Source organism: Bombina bombina, chromosome 10 (assembly GCF_027579735.1).
Source record: "Bombina bombina isolate aBomBom1 chromosome 10, aBomBom1.pri, whole genome shotgun sequence".
NCBI classification, from domain to species: domain Eukaryota; kingdom Metazoa; phylum Chordata; class Amphibia; order Anura; family Bombinatoridae; genus Bombina; species Bombina bombina.
This window is the reverse complement of record NC_069508.1, coordinates 201,792,533-201,814,023: the sequence shown is the minus strand read 5'-3', so window position 1 is coordinate 201,814,023 and position 21,491 is coordinate 201,792,533. Positions and strand designations below refer to the sequence as shown.

Below are 21,491 nucleotides of genomic sequence, written 5' to 3'. Positions count from 1 at the left end.
ATTATGGCAGTGAGCAATGATGCGTACAGTTACTATTTTATATGTTGGATACATTTAAATTTTTTATTACATTTCCTTGTTATGAAACAATATAAAACCGTAGATAAAAAATAGATCAATATATTTCACCCTAATAAGCAATACAATTAGATTTTAAATGTTTTTAAGTGGATTACTGAAAATGTGAATATTTATATAACAAGATGTAATAGTTTGTATCTAGAGAAACTTTGTACCTACCTATTTAGCACAAGCTAACAAATATTATTAATCATACTTGTTTCACATAAAGCACTAATGACAAATTAAAAGTATTTCTGCAACATTAATGTTTTTAAAAAAAAAAAACAATATAGTACTAAAGAGGAATAATAATAATAATAATACAGCTCTAATTGAACATCTTCTAAGCTAACTTTAAAATGTATGAATAAAATTTAGGGCTGGATTTATTTAGCTGGAAAAACAAAAAAATAGGATGCTAAGTTAGCACTCTGGCTTATTGATGAGAGCAGTCAGGCATGCTCAGAGTTGGTCAGAAATGCTCAACTAGTCAGTCCTGGAGGTAGTTTGAGGATTTACGCTGGATATTACCAAAAACATCAATACATTTATTTATCTTCTTCTCAGTATAAACATTATATTCTTCTGATTATTTTTAAATGATAATTCCCTGAATAATATATTATTATATAATGGCTATTACCACTCAGTGGTTATTGGAAAGCTTATGGAAGAACCTTTATCTCAGATTATTTACATTTTAAATGACATTTTATCCAGTATTATACCATGAGATAATGTTAGACTTTTTTTAAATGAATCTTGGCTTTCATTTGGGTCTCCAGGGTATGGCTGCAATGTGGTATCCCCTACTTTTCCCTCCCATAACATAGGTCCCAAGCATGGAAAGGAAGCATAGAGCTCACGAGAGATGAAGATTGCACTGCTACAAAGCCCCATATTAAGGAGAGAGATAAAGAGAGAGAGAGAGAGAGAGAGAGAGAGAGAAAGAGAGAGAAAGAGAGAGAGAAAGAGAGAGAGAGAGAGAGAGAGAGAGAGAGAGAGAGAGAGAGAAAGAGAGAGAAAAAGAGAGAAAGAAAGAGAGAGAGAGAAAGAGAGAAAAAGAGAGAAGAGAAAGGAGAGAGGGAAAGGAGAGAGAGAGAGAGAGAGATATAAAGGAGAGAGAGAGAGAGAGAGAGAAAGTAGAGAGAGAGAGAGAGAGAGAAAGTAGAGAGAGAGAGAGAGAGAAAGTAGAGAGAGAAAGTAGAGAGAGGGAGAGAGAGAGAGAGAGAGAGAGAGAGAGAAAGGAGAGAGAGAGAGGGAGAGAGAGAGAGAGAAAGAGAGAGAGAGAGAGAAAGTAGAGAGGGAAAGGAGAGAGAGAGAGAAAGAGAGAGAGAGAGAGAGAGAAAAAGAGAGAGAGAGAAAGAGAGAAAAAGAGAGAGAGAGAAAGAGAGAGAAAAAGAGAGAGAGAGAAAGAGAAAGAGAGAGAAAAAGAGAGAGAGAGAAAGAGAGAGATAGAAAAAGAGAGAGAGAAAAAGAGAGAGAAAGAGAAAGATTATATATATATATATATATATATATATATATATATATATATAGAGAGAGAGAGAGAGAGAGAGAGAGAGAAAGAAAGATAGAGAGAGAGAGAGAGAGAGAGAGAGAGAAAGAGAGATAGAGAGAGAGAGAGAAAGAGAGAGATAGAAAAAGAGAGAGAGAAAAAGAGAGAGAAAGAGAAAGATTATATATATATATATATATATATATATATATATAGAGAGAGAGAGAGAGAGAGAGAGAGAGAGAGAGAGAGAGAGAGAGAGAGAGAGAGAGACTCAACTGAAGGAATATGAGTTGCAGTGAAGGTAATATCTCATTTTTCTGAGTCACAAAGTCAGCTTGTACTGAATGCTCTCTGGTTTGGCTATGATGAGCCACCATAATATATCACAATGAGATTTCCCCCCCCCCCAAAAAAACTATGCAAGGACTCCATGCTATTTACACATAGAGGAAGTGAACAAGAATCTGTACAAGTCTGGTTGCACTCTATTACCTCATAAACCTTGACGCGCCTATGTTATAAACAGGTTCTTCAGGATTAAAGCAAGTTATTCACATTGCTACAAACTTTTTGTACACAACATATTAAGGAAATCCTCCAATTATATTTTAGAATAAAAGGTGAAATGGGAATTTGCAATTCAAATAAGATTCCAGAACTCCACTGACCGAGGACAGGTGGAAATGTATTTACAACCCTTTGACATTTATTGTTGATGTACTGAAAATGCACAACTAAAACTAATGGTCATCCTGACAATTAGAGAATATGATAGATGCATGGCAGCATCCTCACAAATGGGATAGTTTTCTGGAAACATTTTTTTTTTTTTGAGCATGTAATTTAAGAGACATTTTAATTTACTTCTATTATCTAAAATGTGTAGTTCTGTTGGCATCCTTTGTTGAAAAGCGTAGCCAGGAGCAGGAATGCGCACATTTGTCTTTTCATTGGCTCACCAGATGTGTCAAGTAGTGCATCACTGCTCTGTAATATCCTTCTAGTTCTCTCAATAAAACAGATTTCCCAGGATACAAGTTATGTCTGAGCCTCTTGCACATGAGCTATAATCACTGAAGGTTCCAGGTCCACTGTGCATCACAAGTCTTTGCTCCAGGCCCTGTCCACTAGAGTGGTGCTGAAGATTGCAGGAATCCCCCCCTCCCCTACTGGGTCCCTGTTCCTTTCCAGAAAACCTTCATGTCACTCTGGTTGCTTCTTCCCTCCAACTTCCCCTGGCTAAAATCCCTACGTCTACCCAGGCCTATACCATACGGACTGCCTGTTTACCTCCAGCTTCCCCTGGCTAAAATCCCTTATTCTACCAAGACCTATATCATACTGACTGCCTGTTTACCTCCAGCTTCCCCTGGCTAAAATCCCTGTGTCTACCCAGGCCTATATCATACTGACTGCCTGTTCCCTCCAGCTAACCCCTGGCTAAAATCCCTGCTTCTACCCAGGCCTATATCATACTGACTGCCTGTTCCCTCCAGCTTCCCCTGACTAAAATCCCTGTGTCAACCCAGGCCTATATCATACTGACTGCCTGTTCCCTCCAGCTTCACTGGCTAAAATCCCTGCGTCTACCCAGGCCTATATCATACTGACTGCCTGTTCCCTCCAGCTTCACTGGCTAAAATCCCTGCGTCTACCCAGGCCTATATCATACTGACTGCCTGTTCCCTCCAGCTTCACTGGCTAAAATCCCTGCGTCTACCCAGGTCTATATCATACTGACTGCCTGTTCCCTCCAGCTTCCCCTGGCTAAAATCCCTGTGTCTACCCAGGTCTATATCATACTGACTGCCTGTTCCCTCCAGCTTCCCCTGGCTAAAATCCCTGCGTCTACCCAGGCCTATATCATACTGACTGCCTGTTCCCTCCAGCTTCCTCTGGCTAAAATCCCTGCTTCTACCCAGGCCTATATCATACTGACTGCCTGTTCCCTCCAGGTTCCCCTGGCTAAAATCCCTTCTTCTACCCAGGCCTATATCATACTGACTGCCTGTTCCCTCCAGCTTCCTCTGGCTAAAACCCTTTCTTCTACCCAGGCCTATATCATACTGACTGACTGTTCCCTCCAGCTTCCCCTGACTAAAATCCTTTCTTCTACCCAGGCCTATATCATACTGACTGCCTGTTCCCTCCAGCTTCCTCTGGCTAAAACCCTTTCATCTACCCAGGCCTATATCATACTGACTGCCTGTTCCCTCCAGCTTCCCCTGGCTAAAATCCCTGTGTCTACCCAGGCCTATATTATACTGACTGCCTGTTCCCTCCAGCTAACCCATGGCTAAAATCCCTGCTTCTACCCAGGCCTATATCATACCGACTGCCTGTTCCCTCCAGCTTCCTCTGGCTAAAATCCCTGCTTCTACCCAGGCCTATATCATACTGACTGCCTGCTCCCTCCAGGTTCCCCTGGCTAAAATCCCTTCTTCTACCCAGGCCTATATCATACTGACTGCCTGTTCCCTCCAGCTTCCTCTGGCTAAAATCCTTTCTTCTACCCAGGCCTATATCATACTGACTGACTGTTCCCTCCAGCTTCCCCTGACTAAAATCCCTGTGTCTACCCAGGCCTATATCATACTGACTGCCTGTTCCCTCCAGCTTCCCCTGGCTAAAATCCCTGTGTCTACCCAGGCCTATATCATACTGACTGCCTGTTCCCTCCAGCTAACCCCTGGCTAAAATCCCTGCTTCTACCCAGGCCTATATCATACCGACTGCCTGTTCCCTCCAGCTTCCTCTGGCTAAAATCCCTGCTTCTACCCAGGCCTATATCATACTGACTGCCTGTTCCCTCCAGGTTCCCCTGGCTAAAATCCCTTCTTCTACCCAGGCCTATATCATACTGACTGCCTGTTCCCTCCAGCTTCCTCTGGCTAAAATCCTTTCTTCTACCCAGGCCTATATCATACTGACTGACTGTTCCCTCCAGCTTCCCCTGACTAAAATCCCTGTGTCTACCCAGGCCTATATCATACTGACTGCCTGTTCCCTCCAGCTTCCCCTGGCTAAAGTCCCTGCGTCTACCCAGGCCTATATCATACTGACTGCCTGATCCCTCCAGCTTCCCCTGGCTAAAGTCCTTGTGTCTACCCAGGCCTATATCATACTGACTGCCTGTTCCCTCCAGCTTCCCCTGGCTAAAATCCCTTCTTCTACCCAGGCCTATATCATACTAACTGCCTGTTCCCTCCAGCTTCCCCTGGCTAAAATACCTGTGTCTACCCAGGCCTATATCATACTGACTGCCTGTTCCCTCCAGCTTCCCCTGGTTAAAATCCCTTCTTTTACCCAGGCCTATATCATACTGACGGCCTGTTCCCTCCAGCTTCCCCTGGTTAAAATCCCTGCGTCTACCCAGGCCTATATCATACTGACTGCCTGTTCCCTCCAGCTTCCTCTGGCTAAAATCCCTGTGTCTACCCAGGTCTATATCATACTGACTGCCTGTTCCCTTCAGCTTCCCCTGGCTAAAATCCCTGTGTCTGCCCAGGTCTATATCATACTGACTGCCTGTTCCCTCCAGCTTCCCCTGGCTAAAATCCCTGTGTCTACCCAGGCCTATAACATACTTACTGCCTGTCCCCTCCAGTTGCCCATGGCTAAAATCCCTGTGTCTACCCAGGCCTATATCATACTGACTGCCTGTTCCCTCCAGCTTCCCCTGGCTAAAATCCCTTCTTCTACCCAGGCCTATATCATACTGACTGCCTGTTCACTCCAGCTTTCCCTGACTAAAATCCCTTCTTCTACCCAGGCCTATATCATACTGACTGCCTGTTCCCTCCAGATTCACTGGCTAAAATCCCTGTGTCTACCCAGGCCTATATCATACTGACTGCCTGTTCTCTCCAGCTTCCCCTGGCTAAAATCCATGTGTCTACCCAGGCCTATATCATACTGACTGCCTGTTCCCTCCAGCTTCCCCTGGCTAAAATCCCTGCGTCTACCCAGGCCTATATCATACTGACTGCTTGTTCCCTCCAGCTTTCCCTGGCTAAACTCCCTTCTTCTACCCAGGCCTATATCATACCGACTGCCTGTTCGCTCCAGCTAACCCCTGGTTAAAATCCCTGCTTCTACCCAGGCCTATATCATACTTACTGCCTGTTCCCTCCAGCTAACCCCTGGTTAAAATCCCTGCTTCTACCCAGGCCTATATCATACTGACTGCTTCTTCCCTCCAGCTAACCCCTGGCTAAAATCCATGTGTCTACCCAGGCCTATATCATACTGACTGCCTGTTCCCTCCAGATAACCCCTGGTTAAAATCCCTGCTTCTACCCAGGCCTATATCATACTGACTGCCTGTTCCCTCCAGATAACCCCTGGTTAAAATCCCTGCTTCTACCCAGGCCTATATCATACTGACTGCCTGTTCCCTCCAGCTAACCCCTGGTTAAAATCCCTGCTTCTACCCAGGCCTATATCATACTGACTGCTTCTTCCCTCCAGCTAACCCCTGGCTAAAATCCATGTGTCTACCCAGGCCTATATCATACTGACTGCCTGTTCCCTCCAGCTAACCCCTGGTTAAAATCCCTGCTTCTACCCAGGCCTATATCATACTGACTGCTTCTACCCTCCAGCTAACCCCTGGCTAAAATCCCTGTGTCTACCCAGTCCTATATCATACGAACTGCCTGTTCCCTCAAGCTTCCCCTGGCTAAAATCCCTGCGTATACCCAGGCCTATATCATACTGACTGCCTGTTCCCTCCAGCTTCCCCTGGCTAAAATCCCTGCTTCTACCCAGGCCTATACAGGTAGCCCTCAGTTTACGCCGGGGTTAGGTTCCAGAAGGAATGGTTGTAAATCGAAACCGTTGTAAATTGAAACCCAGTTTATAATGGAAGTCAATGGGAAGTGAGGGAGTTAGGTTCCAGGTCCCTCTCAAAATTGTCATAAGTAACACCTAATACATTATTTTTAAAGCTTTGAAATGAAGACTTTAAATGCTAAACAGCATTATAAATCTAATAAAATAATCACACAACACAGAATATATAATTAAACTAAGTTAAATTAAATTAAGAAAAACATTTGCTAAACAGCAGTATAAACCTAATAAAATAATCACACAACACAGACTTCACTTGCATTTTTCTGCAAACAGTTCTTTCTATGCATTCCAATCTGCACTGATTTATAGACAGGAAGATCTTGTTCCTTTGAAATCTGCTCGATAGCTCAGGTCTGGTTAAACTGATTAATTTCAGCTTTCTTGGCTTTGCTGCAACACAAGCGGACAGCTCCACCTTCTGGCTATTTTAATAAATGCACTGCTTCTCAATGATTTTCAAAAGCAGTCACATGACTGGAAAAAAGTTTGTTATTCTGAAACGGTGTAAATGGAACCGTTGTAAACCGAGGGCTTCCTGTATCATACTGACTGCCTGTTCCCTCCAGCTTCCCCTGGCTAAAATCCCTGCGTATACCCAGGCCTATATTATACTGACTGCCTGTTCCCTCCAGTTGCCCATGGCATTCTGCCTACTGCTATAGCCTTATTCATAATAAAAAATTATTGCCTTCGCCCTCTAGTTACCACCATTGCTGACAATATATATATATATAAACAATTTCATTCTAAGGTGCATTTAGTGAAGACAAACTGGAGCCTCTCACATAAAAACAACTATACAGTAAAGTTATGAAATTATTGACCTTTGCTGCCAGCCATGATGGTGTATTGGCTAAAAAAATCTCAGGTTCCTGGTTAAGACATGGTTTAAACAACCCTTCACTGGTGCAATAAAGAATTTACATTGATGTTATAATTGAGAAGCTCTACAGTCATGGCTAAAAATATTGGCACCCCTGCATATCTGTCAGATAATGCACCACTTTGCCCAGAAAATTGTTGTAATTAGAAATGTTTAGGCATTCTCATGAGTATTTCTTTTGTTTGTATTGGTATGACACAAAAAAGTGGAGGAAAAGCCAAATCTGACAGATTCCACGCAAAACTCCAAAAATGGACTGGACAAAATTATTGGCACCCTCTCAAAAGTGTAAAACATAATTGCATTTCAAGTTTGTGATGCTCCTGTAATTTGTAATTAAACTCAATATATAGAAATCACAACGGCAACAAGTTAAAATGGTGAAAAATTTACCTTTCTGTTGTGTGTCTCTGTGTGCCACAGTGAGCATGGAAAAGAGAAAGAGCAGCAAAGAATTGTTTGAGGATTTGAGAACAAAAATTGCAGAAAAGCATGGACAATCTCAAGGTTACAAGTCCATGTCCAGAGATCTTAATGTTCCTGTGTCCACTGTGCAACATTATCAAGAGGTTTACATCCCATGGCACTGTAGCTAATCTACCTGGACGAAAGAGAAACATTGATCAAAGATTGCAATGAAGGATTGTTGGAATGGTGGATAAAGAACCTTGATCAACTGCCAGACCTTTAGGCACAGGGTACAAATGTGTCAGATCACATCATACGTTACCATCTGAATGAAAAGGGACGCTATGATAGGAGACCCAGGAGGACCCCACTGCTGAAACAAAAATATAAAAAAGCCAGATTGGAGTTTGCCAAAACTTACCTGAGGAAGCCAAAATCCTTTTGGGAGATTGTGCGGTGGACAGACTAAACAAAATTACAGCTTTGAGGTAAAGCCCATCATTCTACTGTTTTCAGAAAAAGAAATGAGGCTTTTAAATAAAATAATATAGTCCCTATAGTCAAACATTGTGGATGTTCACTGATGTTTTGGGGTTGCTTTGCTGCTTCAGGCACTGGATGTCTTGACTGTGTGCATGGCATTATGAAATCTGAAGACTACCAAAGAATTCTGTTTTGCAAAGAAGGGACCAGTATCAGAAAGTTGGGTCTCTGTGAGAGATCATGGGCCTTACAGCAGGACAATGACCCAAAGCACCCAGAAATGGTTTAATACAAAGTGCTGGAGAGTACTGAACTGGCCAGCAATGAGTGCAGATCTCAATCCCATAGAGCACCGGTGGAGAGATCTCAAAACAGAAGTTTGGAAAAGGAACCCTTCCAATCTGAGAGACCTGGAGCAGTTGGTGAAAGAAGAGTGGTCAAAAATTCCCGTAGAGAGATGTAAGAAACTCATTGATGGTTACAGGAAGCAATTGATTTCAGTTATTTTTTCCAAGGGGTGTGCTACCAAATATAAAATTGAGGGTGCCAATAATTTTGTCCAGTTCATTTTTGGAGTTTTGCGTGGAATGTGTCAGATTTGTCTTTTTCTCCACTTTTTTGTGTCATACCGACACAAAAAAAAAAGAAATAAACATGAGAATGCCTAAACATTTGTAATTGCAACAATTTTCTGGGAAAAGTGGTGCATTATCTGACAGAAATGCAGGGGTGTCAATATTTTTGGCCATGACTGTATTTGCTGAATGCCTGCTAATTAGATTCCATGATCTATATTCCCCTTTATGACCTTGCTAAGATTACAATCAAATACCAAGAGATCTGATTACATTGTAGGATTTGTAAGTCTGAAAACAGTTCATTAATAGCATTAAACTGTTGCATAACCTCATAGAATAGTGTACAGAATCTGAATACCTACAAAATAAACTGCCAGCAGGTTCAGTTAGTGTAAAACAGACATGGAAGTAATACATTCATGTCAGTGCATTAAATATATATAAATTGGGCCAGAGTGGAGAGTTATTTAACGCTCCAGTTTGAGAGTTAACTGCGCTAAAAGCAAGTGTGACGGGTTGCGATTGTATTACAAGTTAAAAGTAAACGGTTTTCGCCTGTGCGCTAACCCAATGTGTGTAAAAGGCAGAATTAATATTGCGTGCAATAACGTATTCCCCCACTGAAGTCAATGGAGCAAAAAAAGTTTTTAAAAAACCTACCACCCTAATCGTGCGCAAGCCCAGTCGCATATTCTCAAGTGCGCTAACCAGACATGTAAATATGAATATTTCACATTCCAGTGTTCTTCACAGAGCAGAATATGCTTTATTTAATTATAAATATATGTACAGTATATATATATATTTCTAAATATATCTGATGTTTTTTGCATAAAAATATGTATATATACACATACATATGCATGATTATATCTAGGTATATACAGTAAATACATAGTTAAAACCTTCATTAAATATGAATATTGCATAACTGCAAAGGGTTCCAATGCACTAAAATAGGTCTATATATGTGTACATGTATTTATGTGTATAAATGTCTTCAAATACATGTTCTTTCTAACACCTGAGACCTCATATCTTTGAGCCCTTATTTTTGTTAAAAATGCTAACTTACATCTGCAGTTCCCTTTACAAGGATATTAAGGGCCAGATTTATCTTTAATAAGATGGACAAAGTTCACACATACTGAAACTGTCTGAGATTACAAATTGTGAGGCAGATTCATTCTCCATATTTAAATTCCACGAGTATCCATTAATGCAATGCCGCCCACCAATCTCATGCAACCAATTGAATAAGAGAATGGTATGTCAATGACTCTGGTTGAGAGAGAGATTGTTTACAATTGGATGCTATAGGGCACATTTATCAAAGCGTCAACTAAAAATACGCTTGAATCCCGCGTTGTATTTGTCGCTAGATTGATCCGCCGTAGTTATCAAAGCGTCAAGATCGGCAAATGTTGAAATTTGTGACATAATATACGCTCCCGTGATCTCAATCCGACGCAGACCGATGCTTGCGTCATTACAGATGTTTTGAATTCAGATTAGACTCTATTTGACCCTTTTCCAAATGTATCAAACATTTAACAGGTACGCTCGCGTGTATTCTGACGCAACGTACCTAGTTTTCAATCCGCCACCCTTGATGTCGCGGATGCCATAGAAATCAATGGGAGTCTGAAAACACAGAAAGCTTATGTTTGATGCTGCAAGAGAATGAAGTATATTACATAATAAAAGTAAATTAGAAACTTTATTAAAATTGTATACCCTTTCTAAATCAAAAATATTATTGCTACACATTTGGTGCACTAGTAGATATAGGGATAAAAATGTAAAATACATTACTACTTATGGATTATGTTACAAATGTGTCTCTCATTACAAAGCAAGGGGACAATATTATTTCTCCAAATTTGTTGCAAAGTTTTGCCCCAAACTTGTTGCACTAATAGATATAGAGATAAAAATGAAATAAATACACAACATAATATAGCTAACTTCCTTTTTATTTTTTGTAAAAATCTATGTGCACCATGTTTAAGCCATGTAATACAAGTCACACTCTCCACTTCGCACCAATTTTGATGCAACACTTTTCGCACCAATTATGACGCAAACTCATAAACAACCCACACATTAGTGAATTTTTCAACCACTTTTGATTGGAATATGCATAATCACATGATTTCTGACATCAGCCAATCTGATTCAAATACAGTATACATTTTAAACTAGCACTAACAAATCAAATTGCTCGATACTTGTGTCATTGATCACTCATCAGAACTTGTGCCATTTGTTACATTGTGTATTATACTTTGAACATATGTATATGTGAAATTAGTATTAAAGATAAACATTGATGCTGACATTAGGACACAGAGTGCAATATTTTACACAATGATTTTAAAATTTGAATTGATGTTTGATTCAATATAATCTTAAACTGATAGCTCAAAGGGATAGCCAACCTAAACAACTTTGTAATTTACTTTTATCATGAAATTTGCTTTGTTCACTTGTTATTCTTAGTTGAAGGCTAATACTAGGTAGGCTCATATGCTAATTTCTAAGCCCTTGAAGGCCGCCTCTAATTTAAATGCATTTTAACAGTTTTTCACAGCTAGAGGGCGTTAGTTCATGTGTTTCATATAGATATCACTGTGCTCATGCACGTGAAGTTATTTAAGAGTCAGCACTAATTGCCTGAAATGCAAGTCTGTCAAAAGATCTGAGATAAGGAGGCAGTCAGCAGAAGCTTAGATACAAAGGTAAAAAGTATATTTCTCTAACAGTGTTGGTTTTGCAAAACTGGGGAATGGTAAATAAGGGATTATCTATCTTTTTAAACAATAACATTATTGGCGTTTACAAACCCTTTAACCCATTATCAAACATTTTTGTAATGTACTTTCATATACTGTAGTCAATTACATTTGATATATTTAACACTCTCCATGCATGGGTACACAGGTAAGCCTATGGGGCATATCAAGCTCCCCTTCAGGCTCGCCGGAAACAGAAGTCTAAAGACCGCTGCTCCATAACTTGTCCGCCTGCTCTGCTACGATCGGGTTAATTGACACCCCCTGCTAGCGGCCGATTGGTTGCGAATCTGCAGAGGCGGCATTGTGCCAGCAGTTCACAAGAGCTGCTTGTGCAATGATAACTGCTGACAGCATATGCTGTCGGCATTTATCGAAGTGCGGCGGACATGATACGCTACATCATATAATGTCCGCTCGCACACTGATAAATATGCCCCTATGTCTACACTTTTGTCATTATTATTATCCCCTTTTATTTCTTTCCTTTCTCCTTTTTTGACTGTCATATTCCCCTGTGTACCTAATTTTACATCTTTATACATATTGATTCTATGTTGATATATAACTTTATGTCGGTATATGCTCTGTGTATAACCATTTATTTCCTGTCTATTATTCTTCACTAGACATTGTCTGCCTCTGTCTCCTAAACCCCCCTCAGGATTTTTACGACACCCCCTCCTCCCCCTGTACTCAGACGTCTGTAACACTTTCTGTCTTTTTAGCTATCCTGTGTTTTAAGATATAGGGGCCGAATTATCAATGGCCGAATGACCCCTGATCCACATGTTTCCGCGCGAGCCTTCAGGCTCGCCAGAAACAGAGATCTGAGGCCGCGAATTTGCAGGGGGTGGCATTGCACAAGCAGTTCACAAGATATATATGATTATATGTATAAATACACATGCATATATACACACACACATACATATATACATGCCCCCATACACACATTTTAATATATATATGTATATATGTATGTGTGTGTGTGTGTATATATATATATATATATATATATATATATACACCCAGGCATACATACATACAAACCTACATATAATATAGCTCTTTTCATTCAAATACCTTGTCATATACCCATATACCTTTTTAACCCTTGTAAAAGAAATAATAATATTTATATAAATATTTTTTTTCAGATAGTGTGTATATATTAGTGTAATACTTTTATTTTAATGTATTTATTTTGTGGTTTGTTTACGCTAGGTCAGCACTCGCACAAACCCGACGCAATCCTATTTAGCTTGCGCTTCAGCCAACACATCTTGATCTTGACTCTTTAAAGCTCTGAATAACCCTGCTCCACCATATATCACCAACCTAGGGGTCAATTTATTAAGCAAGACTTCTCCAGACTGGCCCCTTTTTTGTGGAACTCTCTGCCTCGCCCTACACGACTCACCCCTAGTTTTCAAACTTGCAAGAGCTCCTTAAAGGGACATTATACACTCATTTTTTCTTTGCATAGATGTTTTGTAGATGATCTATTTATATAGCCCATAAAAAATCTTTAAAACTGTATAGTTTTTGCTTATTTTTAAATAACATTGCTCTGATTTTCATACTCCTAACCAAGCCCCAAAGTTTTAGGAGAATACCGACGTATACCTACTCCAGCTTGCTCCTGTTTGTGTAAAGGGTCTTTTCATATGCAAAAGAAGGGGGAGGGGGGAGTGTCTTATTTCCCACTTGCAGTGGGCTTTCCAGCTGCCTTTTCAACAGAGCTAAACTGAGAGCTTCTAAGTAAGTTTTAAAACAGCTTTATACTGGATTTTTATATCAGTATCTGTGCATCTTATTCTATAGTAATGTCTATTACATGCAGTTATATGAAAATGAGTGTATACTGTCCCTTTAAAGACTCTACTGTTCAAGGATGCTTATAATATGCACAAACATTTTCCTATCTTAGTTCCTCTCCTCCTTTTAGCTATCCCCTGAACCTCCTTAGCATGTAGCCTACGAGCCTAGCTGCTTTGTAGATCACCTTCATGAGAGTTGATTTACAATAGTGAAACTCTTGGCAGAGTCCTCTATCCCTTTGTCTCCTATAATTGTCACCTTGCATATTTTGACCCATGTCTTTAGCGTTGCGGGAACCTGCTGGGGCTCTACAAATAACTTATAATAATAACAGTTAATTTGTGCGCAAGTTAGCGCGGGCGCAATATTGCTAATTACGACCTGCACTAACAATAGCACGCCACTTGTAATCTAGCCCTGTGTGTGTAGAGGAGAAGGGCAAAAGCTAATGAGCGGCACAGAAGCAAAATGTCAGCCGTTCACTTGTTCTTCACCAGTCTATTGTAGATATATATATCAGGGACATCATGTAGTGTAGGGAGTCCCAATGCTAGCAACTGGGTGACATTTAACAGCTCTAGATGATGGTTATATATAAAAAGAACTGATTCGTCAGCGCTCTGGGCTTACTCTGCCTTTTCAGAGACTTCACCCAGCTTTTCTGAAGCTAGGCTCATATCCCACCTCAGAGGCTTCTGTGCGCAGGCTGTGGTACATGGGCCATAAATTCGCCAACGCTGGTATAGAACAGCCCAAAAAGCATCTTATTTCATTTCAAAGCGTTAAAAATAAAAATTAACGGAAATCTGTTGGCTATATTGTATGAGGAACGTCTTTAGTACAGAAGAGGATCAACTGGACAACAGCTTAAACCTAAAATGATATTAAACAGCGCTCATATAGTAAAAACAAATAAGTTACTGATTGTGCACAAAACAGCAAACAACTTACTTGTTTTCTTCCAAAATGAGCACTTAGAACTTCTCATTGTAACCCTGCCCTTGGAGAGACAAGAGAGCACATATATTTTAAAATTAAAGGGCTATAGCTGTTTTAGTGTTAGCATTTTTCTCTACATGTGCATGTGAAGCATAGTTAGATATCCCCACTGCACCAGCATTTTAAATACTACAGCTGCTCAGAGCACCAGTGGGGCTTGTATCATGCAAGCAATTAACAAACCGACTCATTACCAGATGGTAAAAGCACTTTAAGCTCTCTAAGCAAGGGCTGTGTTTAAAATGCTGGTGAACGGCGCATACTTAAAGGGACATAATACTCATATGCTAAATCACCTGAAACTGATGCAGTATAACTGTAAATTATCACCTGAACATCTCTATGTAAAAAAGGAAGATATTTTACCTCACAATTTCCTCAGCTCACCAAAGTTCTGTGTAAAAAGTTATACTTCAGCTGCTGTTTAGCTGCAGGATAAAAAATTTTTAGACATGAACAGCAGCCAATCAGCATCAACAGTGCGGAGGTCATGAACTCTTTTACTATGATCTCATGAGATTTGACTTAACTCTCATGAGATTTCATAGTAAACTTCCTTAAACTGAATAGGGAAATAACATGAGTGTGCATGAGACTCGCTCCCTTGCTGGTCCCGGGAAAGACATACTGATTTGCTGCTTAAAGTCCTTTACAATGGGGTGTGAATACTTAGGACATTTTGAGGTAAAATATCTTCTTTTTTTTTTTACATAGAGATGTTCAAATGATATTTTCTAGTCAGCTATGCTGCATCACTTTCAAGTGTTTCAACATTTGGGTATCATGGCCCTTTAAATACACTTGATTAGCTACAGTTTTTATTAAAAGCATTTTTGCTAATACATGTAAATTACAAAAATACTTCTATTTAAAACTAAAATCCAACCATGTGGATTCTAATTTTGGCTTGAACGCCCACTTAAGTTGCATACTGCCTCTACTAAGCATGAGCAAAACAGACTTACTGTTTCTCTAGCATTATTTGAATAGTAAACCAGATTAAGTTACTCTAAAAGATTTATGCTATTAAAGGGATACTAAACACAAATTGTAAACTGCATGATTATAAACCTTCATATATAACAATAATTTGCAAATAAAACCTGTAGTTTTATTTTGTCAAATGAGTATATTGTTTTATGTTTATTAATTTCACAGATTTCCCTGTCCCCCAGAACAAAACAACCCCTGCTAACCAATCACAAACTAGTATTCAGATATAGCACACACTCTGTTTGCACATGTGCAGACTGGGGTAGCCTTCACTCTTGTATTCTCTTAAGGTGGTTAGGACTGATTAAACTTGGTTTACTACTGCAAATAATGATTTGCTTATCATGATTGTTGATGTGTAACTGAGAAATACATACTGCAATGATTTTTTTTAAAGGGAAATGAAACCCAAAAAATATCTTTCATGATTCAGATAGAGAATACAATTTTAAACAACTTTCTAATTTACTTCTATTATTTAATTTGCTTCCTTCTCTTGTTATACTTTGCTGAACGGTTTATCTAGGCAAGCTCAAGAGCAGCAGAGAACCTAGGTTCCAGCTGTTGATAGGTAGCTGCATATATATATTGATTGTGATTGGCTCACCCAGGAGTTCAGTTAGAAACCATTAGTGCATTGCTGCTCCTTCAACAAATGATACCAAGAGAATGAAAACAAATTAGATAAGAGCAGTAAATTTGAAAATTGTTTAAAATTGTATTCTCTATCTGAATAGTGAAAGAAAACAATCGGGTTTCATGTTCCTTTAAGTACAACTCACTGCGTAGTGTTTTTTTATTGCAACAACAAAACTGTGTAAGATCCCTTTAAATAAGGTTAAATTAGTAGCTAATGCTACTGCTACAAGAGAGCAACCACACACAAAAAATTTTCAAAAACAAAAGTAAAGATTATAATGTTATTGGCTGAAACAGAAATCAATCAAGTGATAAGGTCACTGATGAATTATTCTGGAATAGTGTAAAATTAAATTTAAAGCATTTCCTGTCTTTAGTGCAACACATTTAACCACATGAATGAATAAACTAATTTGTTCGTTGCACGTATTTGTTTGTTACAGAAGCCCAGAGACGTCATGCACTTTTAATATTTTTTAACTTGTTTTGTCAACATAACAAGTTGTCTTATGAAGATTGTTTTTTACACTCAGATTGTTACATTTACCTGACTAGATTTCATTCAGGAAGTGTTACAGTAAGATTGTTACATTTACCTGACTAGATTTCATTCAGGAAGTGTTACAGTAAGATTGTTACATTTACCTGACTAGATTTCATTCGGAAGTGTTACAGTAAGATTGTTACATTTTCCTGACTAGATTTCATTCAGGAAGTTTTACAGTAAGATTGTTACATTTACCTGACTAGATTTCATTCAGGAAGTGTTACAGTAAGATTGTTACATTTTCCTGACTAGATTTCATTCAGGAAGTTTTACAGTAAGATTGTTACATTTACCTGACTAGATTTCATTCAGGAAGTGTTACAGTAAGATTGTTACATTTACCTGACTAGATTTCATTCGGAAGTGTTACAGTAAGATTGTTACATTTACCTGACTAGATTTCATTCGGCAGCGTTACAGTAAGATTGCTACATTTACCTGACTAGATTTCATTCAGGAAGTGTTACAGTAAGATTGTTACATTTTCCTGACTAGATTTCATTCAGGAAGTGTTACAGTAAGATTCTTACATTTACCTGACTAGATTTCATTCGGAAGTGTTACAGTAAGATTGTTACATTTTCCTGACTAGATTTCATTCAGGAAGTGTTACAGTAAGATTGTTACATTTACCTGACTAGATTTCATTCAGGAAGTGTTACAGTAAGATTGTTACATTTTCCTGACTAGATTTCATTCAGGAAGTGTTACAGTAAGATTGTTACATTTACCTGACTAGATTTCATTCAGGAAGTGTTACAGTAAGATTGTTACATTTTCCTGACTAGATTTCATTCAGGAAGTGTTACAGTAAGATTGTTACATTTACCTGACTAGATTTCATTCGGAAGTGTTACAGTAAGATTGTTACATTTTCCTGACTAGATTTCATTCAGGAAGTGTTACAGTAAGATTGTTACATTTTCCTGACTAGATTTCATTCAGGAAGTTTTACAGTAAGATTGTTACATTTACCTGACTAGATTTCATTCGGAAGTGTTACAGTAAGATTGTTACATTTTCCTGACTAGATTTCATTCAGGAAGTGTTACAGTAAGATTGTTACATTTTCCTGACTAGATTTCATTCAGGAAGTGTTACAGTAAGATTGTTACATTTTCCTGACTAGATTTCATTCGGAAGTGTTACAGTAAGATTGTTACATTTACCTGACTAGATTTCACTCGGAAGTGTTACAGTAAGATTGTTACATTTACCTGACTAGATTTCATTCGGAAGTGTTACAGTAAGATTGTTACATTTACCTGACTAGATTTCACTCGGAAGTGTTACAGTAAGATTGTTACATTTTCCTGACTAGATTTCATTCAGGAAGTTTTACAGTAAGATTGTTACATTTACCTGACTAGATTTCATTCAGGAAGTGTTACAGTAAGATTGTTACATTTACCTGACTAGATTTCATTCAGGAAGTGTTACAGTAAGATTGTTACATTTACCTGACTAGATTTCATTCAGGAAGTGTTACAGTAAGATTCTTACATTTACCTGACTAGATTTCATTCAGGAAGTGTTACAGTAAGATTGTTACATTTTCCTGACTAGATTTCATTCGGCAGCGTTACAGTAAGATTGTTACATTTACCTGACTAGATTTCATTCGGAAGTGTTACAGTAAGATTGTTACATTTACCTGACTAGATTTCATTCGGAAGTGTTACAGTAAGATTGTTACATTTACCTGACTAGATTTCATTTGGAAGTGTTACAGTAAGATTGTTACATTTACCTGACTAGATTTCATTCGGAAGTGTTACAGTAAGATTGTTACATTTACCTGACTAGATTTAATTCAGGAAGTGTTACAGTAAGATTGTTACATTTTCCTGACTAGATTTCATTCAGGAAGTGTTACAGTAAGATTGTTACATTTTCCTGACTAGATTTCATTCGGCAGCGTTACAGTAAGATTGTTACATTTACCTGACTAGATTTCATTCGGAAGTGTTACAGTAAGATTGTTACATTTACCTGACTAGATTTCATTCGGAAGTGTTACAGTAAGATTGTTACATTTACCTGACTAGATTTCATTCGGAAGTGTTACAGTAAGATTGTTACATTTTCCTGACTAGATTTCATTCAGGAAGTGTTACAGTAAGATTGTTACATTTACCTGACTAGATTTCATTCGGAAGTGTTACAGTAAGATTGTTACATTTACCTGACTAGATTTCATTCAGGAAGTGTTACAGTAAGATTGTTACATTTACCTGACTAGATTTCATTCAGGAAGTGTTACAGTAAGATTGTTACATTTTCCTGACTAGATTTCATTCAGGAAGTGTTACAGTAAGATTGTTACATTTACCTGACTAGATTTCATTCGGAAGTGTTACAGTAAGATTGTTACAATTTCCTGACTAGATTTCATTCAGGAAGTGTTACAGTAAGATTGTTACATTTACCTGACTAGATTTCATTCAGGAAGTGTTACAGTAAGATTGTTACATTTACCTGACTAGATTTCATTCAGGAAGTGTTACAGTAAGATTGTTACAATTTCCTGACTAGATTTCATTCAGGAAGTGTTACAGTAAGATTGTTACATTTACCTGACTAGATTTCATTCAGGAAGTGTTACAGTAAGATTGTTACATTTACCTGACTAGATTTCATTCAGGAAGTGTTACAGTAAGATTGTTACATTTTCCTGACTAGATTTCATTCAGGAAGTGTTACAGTAAGATTGTTACATTTACCTGACTAGATTTCATTCGGAAGTGTTACAGTAAGATTGTTACAATTTCCTGACTAGATTTCATTCAGGAAGTGTTACAGTAAGATTGTTACATTTACCTGACTAGATTTCATTCAGGAAGTGTTACAGTAAGATTGTTACATTTACCTGACTAGATTTCATTCAGGAAGTGTTACAGTAAGATTGTTACATTTTCCTGACTAGATTTCATTCAGGAAGTGTTACGGTGATGGAGCAAACTGATTGAAAGGGAAAGCAGCTGCCCAGGCTTTCACAGCAGCCTGCAACCTTCTACCTAATCTTAACAGCAGCCAGAACAAGAACTTTTAGAACCCTTGATAGCGCTTGCTTATTGGTGGTTAAATCTTGCCACCAATAAACAAGCGTAACCCAGGTTCTGAACCAAATTTGGGTTTAGTATCCCTTTAATTCTCTTGGCATCCTTTGTTGAAGGAGCAGCAGTGCACTACTGATAGTTAGCTGAATACATCTGGTGAGTCAATGACAAAAGGCATATTTGTGCAGCTACCAATCAGCTATTAGCTCCCAGAAGTGCATTGCTGCTTCCAAGCCTACCTAGGTATGGTTTTTTTTAACAAAGGACATCAAAAGAACAAAATAATTTAGATAATATAAGTAAAGTGGAAGCTTTTTCTGAATCATGAAAGTTTAATTTTGACTTTACTGTCGATTTAATACACATGCAAAACAAATGAAAGAATACATCCCTTTTGTAGAAGCAATACATTGTCTACATGCTGTTATTAGACTTCAGACAACATGATTAAAAAGCTACCTGATGCGTATTTGCCCACGTGATGGGGTCAAAGATTTCCTATAATTATGACAGAAAAACAAACAAGCTGTGTAAGATGGACACTTAGCAATTGGCAACAGAAAACAAATTAACTCATTCACTCTCAGATAAAGTGTTTTTTTTCTGAATACAGTATAATGAACTTCACCAGATAAATTACAATATGTATTTTTCAAACACTAAGGACTAGATTACAAGTGGAGTTCTCTGTAGCAGTTAGCGCTTATAAAATTAACCAGAGATTAGATCTCTGGTTATTTTGATAAATGTGCCCCAAATGACCCCAAAATACAGTGTTGTGTATTTTATTAAAAATAAAGATAGCAGCATCTAGGCAGTATTTTGGGGGTAAATTTGGTGGTAGTGGGGTGTTAGAAAAAAAATGGCACTGAAAAGTGCCTTTACATTGTGGTCTGTGGGGAACTGTGTGTTCACAGTAAATATATATGTATATGCTTATTTACAGGGAGTGCAGAATTATTAGGCAAATGAGTATTTTGACCACATCATCCTCTTTATGCATGTTGTCTTACTCCAAGCTGTATAGGCTCGAAAGCCTACTACCAATTAAGCATATTAGGTGATGTGCATCTCTGTAATGAGAAGGGGTGTGGTCTAATGACATCAACACCCTATATCAGGTGTGCATAATTATTAGGCAACTTCCTTTCCCTTGGCAAAATGGGTCAAAAGAAGGACTTGACAGGCTCAGAAAAGTCAAAAATAGTGAGATATCTTGCAGAGGGATGCAGCACTCTTAAAATTGCAAAGCTTCTGAAGCGTGATCATCGAACAATCAAGCGTTTCATTCAAAATAGTCAACAGGGTCGCAAGAAGCGTGTGGAAAAACCAAGGCGCAAAATAACTGCCCATGAACTGAGAAAAGTCAAGTGTGCAGCTGCCAAGATGCCTCTTGCCACCAGTTTGGCCATATTTCAGAGCTGCAACATCACTGGAGTGCCCAAAAGCACAAGGTGTGCAATACTCAGAGACATGACCAAGGTAAGAAAGGCTGAAAGACGACCACCACTGAACAAGACACACAAGCTGAAACGTCAAGACTGGGCCAAGAAATATCTCAAGACTGATTTTTCTAAGGTTTTATGGACTGATGAAATGAGAGTGAGTCTTGATGGGCCAGATGGATGGGCCCGTGGCTGGATTGGTAAAGGGCAGAGAGCTCCAGTCCGACTCAGACGCCAGCAAGGTGGAGGTGGAGTACTGGTTTGGGCTGGTATCATCAAAGATGAGCTTGTGGGGCCTTTTCGGGTTGAGGATGGAGTCAAGCTCAACTCCCAGTCCTACTGCCAGTTTCTGGAAGACACCTTCTTCAAGCAGTGGTACAGGAAGAAGTCTGCATCCTTCAAGAAAAACATGATTTT

General features: G+C 38.7%; 1 protein-coding gene across 2 annotated transcripts in view; it reads right to left on the bottom strand.

Annotated features, from left to right (window-relative positions):
• The window catches only part of HOOK1 (hook microtubule tethering protein 1), a 174,055-nt gene that overhangs the window by 124,364 nt on the left and 28,200 nt on the right, over nt 1-21,491 (bottom strand). The window contains exon 1 of one of the 2 annotated variants that reach the window (XM_053693630.1): nt 10,362-10,399. The exons of the other annotated variant lie outside the window; for it this stretch is intronic. The gene's annotated coding sequence lies outside the window, so the exon portion shown is untranslated. Of the gene's footprint in view, nt 1-10,361; nt 10,400-21,491 lie in introns of those variants that run through there. 2 annotated transcript variants of the gene reach the window in all.